This window comes from Euprymna scolopes, chromosome 10, assembly GCF_053919585.1.
Source record: "Euprymna scolopes isolate OS-2025 chromosome 10, ASM5391958v1, whole genome shotgun sequence".
In the NCBI taxonomy this organism is placed as follows: Eukaryota; Metazoa; Mollusca; class Cephalopoda; order Sepiida; family Sepiolidae; genus Euprymna; species Euprymna scolopes.
This window is the reverse complement of record NC_136491.1, coordinates 112,346,955-112,355,904: the sequence shown is the minus strand read 5'-3', so window position 1 is coordinate 112,355,904 and position 8,950 is coordinate 112,346,955. Positions and strand designations below refer to the sequence as shown.

The 8,950-nt window shown below is 36.9% G+C and overlaps 1 pseudogene; it reads right to left on the bottom strand.

The window, feature by feature from the left end:
- Positions 1–908: 908 nt before the first annotated feature.
- LOC145286656 (U2 spliceosomal RNA) lies at positions 909–1,045 on the bottom strand (annotated as a pseudogene).
- Positions 1,046–8,950: the final 7,905 nt, after the last annotated feature.

The window sequence follows — 8,950 nt, the reverse complement described above, 5'->3', positions numbered from 1 at the left end:
GATAGCGCTAGTATTGTTTAATGCATGGTGATTCGCCGGGACAACATTGCTGCTATGTGCCCTATTATATGTATTATTCATACATTCATTTTCGGAGTTACATTCTCCCAGAGAACATTTGAATTTATACACTTCATTGTTCCAACGTTTTTATAGCCGGTGATGAGTTGTTTCTAACCACGAGGTTTTGTATTCTAAACTTCTTGTAGTAAATATTAAATTTAATTTTTCTCTTAGGCGTCATATATTAGAACTCATCACCCTACTATAAATGATATTGCATTCGAGAAAAGCAGCAATGTTACAATGTCTTGCATAGCGCGTAATGGAGGGACTTTGCCAATAGCGCCCACGAGCTTGCCGATTTTAATACTCAAATTTTTAAACTACCTATATTTTTAATCGATCTATATTTTTAATCGACTTCTCATCGACTTAATATATTTTTTTACTTACCATCTAACGCGGTTTAATGTATATTTTACTTTTCACTTTTTAATTTCCATTTTCTCTCCTTCGCACTTTTACTTCCTCAACACCTGAAGATGATTCGTGGACGAATCGAAAGCGCTCGTGACAGTAACAATTATGGAATCTAGCTTGATATTTTCGACTTTGATACAAATAAGGCCAATAGCCATTAATCGCATGCTCTCGTGTAATGCATGAGTGCTTGAATGTAGGATTGACATGAAATTCTAAAAGATAAACTAAAATGACCGAAAAATGGGCTGAAATGACTTAAATAAATAAAAAGTAAATGACTTAGAATGACTTTAATGAACTTAAGGATGAATTGAATGACCTTAAGAATGACTTAAATGCTTACAAAATAACTGGAATCCTTCAAAAACAACTTGAATGATCTGGAGAATGACTTGAATGGCTTTGAGACTGACTGGTTGTAAAGTGGGTGATCATTTTACATTAAATTAATACAGAAAAGTGATCCCCCGCTTTATATCACAAAGTTACAAACATAAGTACAGCATATAGTAAGAACAGATACTACACTTTGATCTTGGCCAAAAGGCCAAGAAAAGCTGTATTTATTTGCTCCCCCACCGAGGAAATTAGGCACAAGGCCGATTTTTAATGTGGGGAGTGAAGGGGAAATGGGGGACCAACTCCCCGGGGGGTAGTGACAATTGGTATGAAGGGTTGCCCCTACATTGACCAAGGTCTTTGCTTGCAGTATCTGCCGGAACAGATGGTATTTATTTGCTCCCCCACGGAGCAAATTAGGCACAAGGCCGATTTTTAATGTGAGGAGTGAAGGGGAAATGGGGACCAACTTCCCGGGAAGTAGGGGAGCTGGATAGTGACAATTGGTATGAAGGGTTGCCCCTACATTGACCAAGGTCTTATCTGTGGGGTCGCCCCCACATAGGGTCTTTGCTTGCAGTATCTGCCGGAACAGATGGTGTTTATTTGCTCCCCCACCGAGCAAATTAGGCACAAGGCCGATTATTAATGTGAGGAGTGAAGGGAGGGGGAAGGGAAAAAGGGGACCAGCTCCCGAGAGGTGGGAAATGGGAGCTGGTTAATGGTCAGGCATGTGGGGTTGCCCCCACATCTGGTCTTTGCTAGTCATAGCTAGTCATAGCTAGTCATAGCTTGCAGCATCTGCCGGAACAGATGGTATTTATTTGCTCCCCCACCGAGCAAATTAGGCACAAGGCCGATTTTTAAAGTGAGGAGTGAAGGGGAAATGGGGACCAACTCCCCAGGGAGTAGGGCAGCTGGATAGTGACAATTGGTATGAAGGGTTGCCCCTACATTGACCAAGGTCTTATATGTGGAGTTGCCCCCACATATGGTCTTTGCTTGCAGTATCTGCCGGAACAGATGGTATTTATTTGCTCCCCCACTGAGCAAATTAGGCACAAGGCCGTTTTTAATGTGAGGTAAAAACCAGCTCCCCTAAAAGGGGTCACTCTGGTTACCAAAAATAATAATTGTCCCAGTATAGAGGGTTTCCCCTCCATTGACTGGTACAAATTATCTCAAGTGCAGTATCTGCCGGAACAGATACTCCACTTTGATCCCGGCCAGAAGGCCAAGAAAAGCTTAAAAGGCTAAGAACAGCATCTATTAACAACAGACCTTTAATCTTAACCAAAAAGACCAAGCACAAAAGTGTTATGGACAGACCGACAGACCGACAGACCGACCAACGACAGACCGACCGACGGAGCGATGGACGGACGGACCGACGAAGTGACATAGTGTTACTTGCACGCGACTAAAAAGATTATATGGAAAATCGAAAAATCTTCAAAAGAAAAGAATCATAAAGCAAAGTGTCTCCGTTGCATTTAATAATGTTTGCTTGAATGAAAAAATGCTGCCTAAATATACCAATATACAGTGTATCACAAAAGTGACCCCACACATTTCTTCAAATATTTGAGTATATCTCTTGATGGGACAACACTGAAAAAATTATCTTTTGACCCAATGAAAAGTAGTCTGTCTGCAGTATATATAACAGAGTTAATTTATTTTCCCCTCCAAATAACTCAAAATATAGCCATAAAAAGCTGAAACCCTGGCAACAAAAGTGAGTTCGCCCCTTACGAAAAGTTGTCAATATTAACATACAACTCCTCAACTCTCAGTATTTTATGTGGCAACCATCATTATCCAAAACTGCTTTTACTCTTCTGGGCATGGAGTTTACCAGAGCTTCACATGTAGCAGCTGGAATGCTCTTCCATTCTTCAATTATGACGTCACAAACCTGGCGGATATTTGAGACTTTGCGTATCGTCACCTTCTGCTTGAGGATGCCCTAAAGATTGAGTTCAAGTCTGGAGACATGCTTGGCCAGCCCACCACCTTTATCCTCAGCCTCTTTCAGTAAAGCAGTGTTTGTCTTGGATGTGTGTTTTGGGCCATTGTCATGCTGGAACACTGCTCTGCGACCCAGTTTCTGGAGGTAGGGGATCATGCTCTGCTGCAGTATTTGACAGTACATGTTAGAGTTCATGTTTCCCTTCATGAAATGTAACTCTCCAATACATGCAGCACTCATACAACCCCAGACCATGACATTCCCACCACCATGACGCGCGTATGCAAATGCATGCGAAATGGCGTCATCGGTAAAGAAAAAGACTATAAAAAAGGAAAACGGTCACGTTAGAGACGTAGATGACGTTCGGGAGCACGTTAAAGACGTGCATGACGTCATAACCATAGTGAAAAGTTATGCGTGGTGAAAGAATGAGGAAATAACTGTTGTTACAACAGGAAAAGTGAGTTTGAGTTATTCTTTGTCTCCTTTACGATGTCGACTGCAAACAACGTACTGGTCCCACGTGTAAACGTGGGTGATGTTCCATAAATTCGAGTGTCGTTTTCAGATAAACATGATATCAGGTCAAATTCAGTGGCCATTTTGTTTTGTTTCAGCTTCTTCACATAATGTTAACACTTTTTCAACGTGCTTTTTTTTTTCAATTTAAGATGCATAATACTAACTGGATTTTTAATGGAATGAATCTTCATTCAGTAATATATAACAAAAAAAAAAAACAAACAAAAATATTTTTAATGCCTGAACAGATGTTTTTCGCGTTCTTCCATGGCCGCGACCTTTATACATTGCTTATAAACGCATATCCAACAAATAACTGGACGGTAACGTTCAATGCCACCAAGACTAAACTTATTTCCTTTAAAAATTACAAGAAACCTTCTCAGCTACTGATTTCCATGGTTAATGATAAAGTATTTCCCTCAAGCTCCTATGCTCAACATTCACAAACAACATGAATTGGAACAAATGCATTGAGTTAATTGCCAAGTTTGCTGCAAATAAGGTGGGCTCTCTCTACCATGCTAGAAAACTACTCTACTATGCTAGAAAACTGAGAATATCCTGTATCTCTACAAAGCCACTATTCGCTCATGCATGGAATACTGTTGTCACATCTGGGTTGGTACCTCTGCCACTGGTCTCTCGCTTCTAGATAGAGTTAAACAAAAATAAAATGAGTCGCCAACCTAATAGGTCCCGCACTGTCGGCCAATCTCCAACTTCTGTCCCATCACTGAAATGTGGCATCCATATGCTTGTTTTGCAAGTACTTTAATGGTAAGTTCTCTAATGAACTCAGAGCACTAGTACCCACTCGACGTAAATACCCTCGATAAACAAGACTTTGGAATTCCCTTCCAGACCCCTGCTTCCCTGACTGGACTGACATGAAAAAGTTCAAGTTTAATGTGAACAGACATCTTGCTGCTCAACTCCCTACATAGTATTCAGGCAAATCTGGTCCAAAATAGTAGCTCCTTAAGACTTAGTTTCACTATGTCTTGTTTGAGATGAATAAAAAGTATATAAAAAAAAACTGATTAAATCCAGTACATGTAACCTATGTTATGAGTATGCCGACATTTTCACCTCTACTGACCTCCCAGCATTGTAGAACTATTAAGTCACGCCCACGCACGTACAGCTGTGCTAACAAGTGGAAGACCGAACATACAACAACAGCAAACAAACAAAAAACTCGAGAAAAAGTAAAATCAAAATGGCACTTTTATTCGTGTGCGCATGCGTATTTGTCCATTCATACTTTTTTTTTTTTTTTTTTTTTTTTTTTTTTTTTTGTAAACAGCGTGTGAACTCGCCATTCTATATTTCCCTATCATTTATTCCCATCTTCTGAGGGGTTTTTTTACGCCCATATTCGACCTTTATTCATTCCACGGTTAATGTCAATTGTTCCACAAACTTGTTTTACGTCAATTATTTCTTCTAGCAAATATATGCTTCCTGCGGTCGTATATTTTTGCTAGCCTAGAAGAATGTTATCATAACGAATGAATATATACTACACTGACCACCAAAAGAGAAAATAATACCTGAGGGATAGTATCATAACGAATTAACACCTACATAACCCCTCCAAAGAAGATGATAATAATCCCTAGGAGAATGGTATCATGACGAAAGAATATGTACTACACTGGTCACCAAAGTAGATTATAAGAAGATGATGTCATAACGAATGAAAATATATTATATTAAATATTAAATATTAAATAGCATCATGATGATCAAACATATACTATAGTACACAAAAAAGAACGAGAAAAGAGGGTAATGCCTAGGAGGATAATGCCATGACAATACAACAAATAGTACAGTAAGCATTGAAAAATTGTACAGTAGCACAAGAGTCTGGCAGAGTATAACTTAGGCTTCAGGAAGATAGGCAGATAAATACTAAATAAATTTAGCTTTAGGAAGACGAATACCAAATCGCTATTTGTAATAGAAGTATATGTACCGTTTCGGTTTCAGACTAAGAGATATAAAATTGACTATTTGTATCAAAAGTAAATGTATAGTTTCGGTTTCAGACAGAGTGACACTAAATCGCTATTTGTAAGAGATGTGGACATATTATTTTAGTTTCAGACAGACAGATACAAAATCGCTATTCATAATAGATGTATATGTGTCGTTTCAGTTGCCTACAGCCAGATACCAAATCGCTATTTGCAATAGAAGATAATGTATCAATTCAACTTCAGACAGACTCTTGTGCTAGTGTACAATTTTTCATACAGACAGATACAAAATCTCTAATTGCAATAGAAGTTGACGTATCAATTCGACTTCAGACAGACAGATACATAATTGCTATTTGTAATAGAAGTTAATGTATCGATTCGACATCAGACAGACAGATACCGAATCGCTATTTGTAATAGAAGTAAATTATCGTTTTGGCTTCAGACAGACAGATACAAAATCGCTATTTGTCATAGCAGTACATGTACCAATTCGACTTCAGACAGACAGATACCAAATCACTATTTTTAATAGAAGATGTATCGTTTCACTTTCAAAAAGAGAGATATCAAATCGCTATTTGTAATAGATATAGATGTATTGTTTTAGTTTCAGATAGACAGATACAACCTCTACATTTGTAACAGAAGTACATGCATCGTTTTGGTTTCAGACAGACAGGTACCAAATCGCTATTTGTAATAGATATAGATGTATCGTTTCAATTTCAAACAGACATGTACCACGTCGATATTTGTAATAGAGGTAGATGTACTGTTTGGGCTTCAGGCAGACAGATACCAAATCGCTATTTCTAATAGATGTATATGTGCGATTTCATTTTTAGACGGACAGATACCAAATTGCTATTTGTAATATCGTTTTAGACGGACAGATACCAAATTGCTATTTGTAATATCGTTGCATCGCTTCAGTTTCAGACAGACATACTAAATCGCTATTTGTAATAGATATAGATGTATTGATTGAGTGTCTAACAGAAAGATACTAAATCGCTTTTAATAACAGAATTAGATGTATTGTTTCAGCTTCACAGAGACAGACAAAAAAAATCGCTATTTATAATAGATATAGATGCATCGTTTCTGTTTTAGACAGCCAGATACCTACTCGATATTTATAATATAAGTAGATGTATCGTTTCGTTTTCAGTCAGACAGATTCCAAATCGTCATTTGTGGTAGTAGGTAGGCAGTGATGGCTGAGAATGCAGTTAGGAGATTCGAAGTTCCTATCCGTCGCGGTTACCACCTGACGAAGGCCAGAGGAAGTTGGCCGAAACGTTGTGAACCAATAAAAAGATTAAAAAAACAAACAAGCAACAACTAATAAAGATGAGACTAATAGTCCGAAATAAAAATAAAATTAAAATTGACACTTTTAAAGTTTGTATTTGTCTTTCTTTTCCGTTTTTTTCTTATTTGTATTCCTTTTTATTCATTTATTTATTTTTACTTTTCTTCGTCATTTTTTCCATATTGTAGTCAAGCGGATAGTAGGACAGTAGAGTAGAATTCCACGGGTGGGCAGTTCTAGAAAATAGGCTTTGTTTTGGAATTTGTGTTTAGATTTACGTACAGAGAGATAGTAAGGGAAATTATTGATAGTGGTTGTGCCTAGACGAGTGGTTTTTATGGAAGTTTGGTAAAGTAGAAACATAGATTGAAGCTCAGACGAGCACTTGTCATGAAAATAACGATAGAGCAAAGACTGGCTCGCAACATCTCTTCTGTGGGAAAGAGGTTTCAGTGAGGAGAAAAGATCATCGCCTACTAGGGTTCAAAGACAATTTTGAACTCTGTTAAGGCAGGATAAGATTCTCCAAACGACTCCTACCCAGATGTGGCAACACCACTCTATCCTAGGATATACTAGGCTCTTATGCAGGTAGATGATTGCATCAGCAGTGAAATATCTACCGGAACTGTAGAATGATACAACCATTTTTCCGGTGATGTTAACAACAGATTTGATGTATGTGTTCCATTTCAGATCAGGAATGAGTCAATCCCAGACGTTTGTCAAAACATAGTGCACTTCATCTAGATTACTTCTAAACCCATGAATATTTATGAATGCCAGCCTCTAGAAAGGGGCGAAATGGCTTTGTTTGGGATATTTGTCTGGTTTGATTGTGATTTTTGTTTGGGATGTTAGTCTATTTCGTTTTGTTTTTGTTGGGTTTTTTTTTTTGGGTTTTTTTTTGTTCTTTTGTTTATTGTATATCTTCTATATAATAATTTGATTGCAGAAATTCCCCTCCGCACCAAATTACGATAGGTTTGCAATGACAGATGCCATATACGAATTTATTTCATCTAAACTTTTTATCCGCTATCTAATATAACTTATGAACACCGTTACAGACATATTTATTAGATTTAATAAAATGTTCTTTTATTTCTTAGAAGCGACATCATCACGATTGCCAAGACCCAAAAACGAAGTAGCTCATATTTTCTGCTCTAACCGACCCCTCCCCACTCTCCTACACAGGGCTGCGTACTTCTATAACCATTATAGATTGCATACTCATACACTTACAACTACTAGTACACTTCGCTATTCAAAAAATACTGATTTCTTCCTTCATAACAGTCCGCCGATTGTCATTGGCTGTAACACTGACATTCTATTATTCTGGATTACACACAAAGATACAAAAAAAAAAAAACGAACACCGCAGCCCTAATTCACTAAGACAGTTCAATTGCCGCGCATTGTTATACATTATTTATTCCACTTAAACTCACACATGCCATCACGCATTGCTATAAATCATTTATTTAATCACTTTAAAGTTACACATGCCATTTTCCATTACTTGTATTACCGCTATTTACATATTGTTAGATTCAACACATTTTACGTCGCAGCTTTCTATACATCATATCCGGTTTTAATGTTCTATATTTACCTCAATTACATTTTAACCATCTAGAAAACATCCGAAAATAATTAGCACCACATACAACATATTCCATATTCCTTGTATTTTTAGTTTCCTTATATACTTTTTCTTTCATCTAGGAAGGAGGAGGAAGGTGGGGTCATTATTTATAAATTTTCGCTAACGTGTTTTTTTTTTATAAAACTTTCGATTTCTGATTAAAACAGTTACATTTGTTTTTTGTTTGTTTGTTTGTTTTTGTTTGTTTTTGTTTTTTGTTTTGTTTTTTGTTTTTTTGCTTTTTATTTGCTTTTTGGGTATCACATAAAAACAGAAAACCTTCGTTTGTTTTTGGTGCGTTTTTTTTTAGGGGGTATTTTATAGATTTTTACATTTAAACAATTACGTCGCAGATTTCTTTGCATCATGTCAGGTTTTATCGTCCTATATTTAGCTCAATTACATTTTAACCAACTAGAAAACTTTCAGAAATACTTAACAAGACACAATATATAATCAACATTTCTTGTTTTTTCGTTTCTTTCTTTCTTTGTATTTTTTGGATGGGGCTAGGTAGATATTTATGGGGCTAGGTAGTGTTCAATATTTATAATTTTACGCTAACGTGTTTTTCTTTTCTCCGTTTTCAAAAATACAACGAATTCAATAAGCGTCGCAAAACTCGTTACTTCACTAACCACGCATATACGTCTCGCATTCTTGAT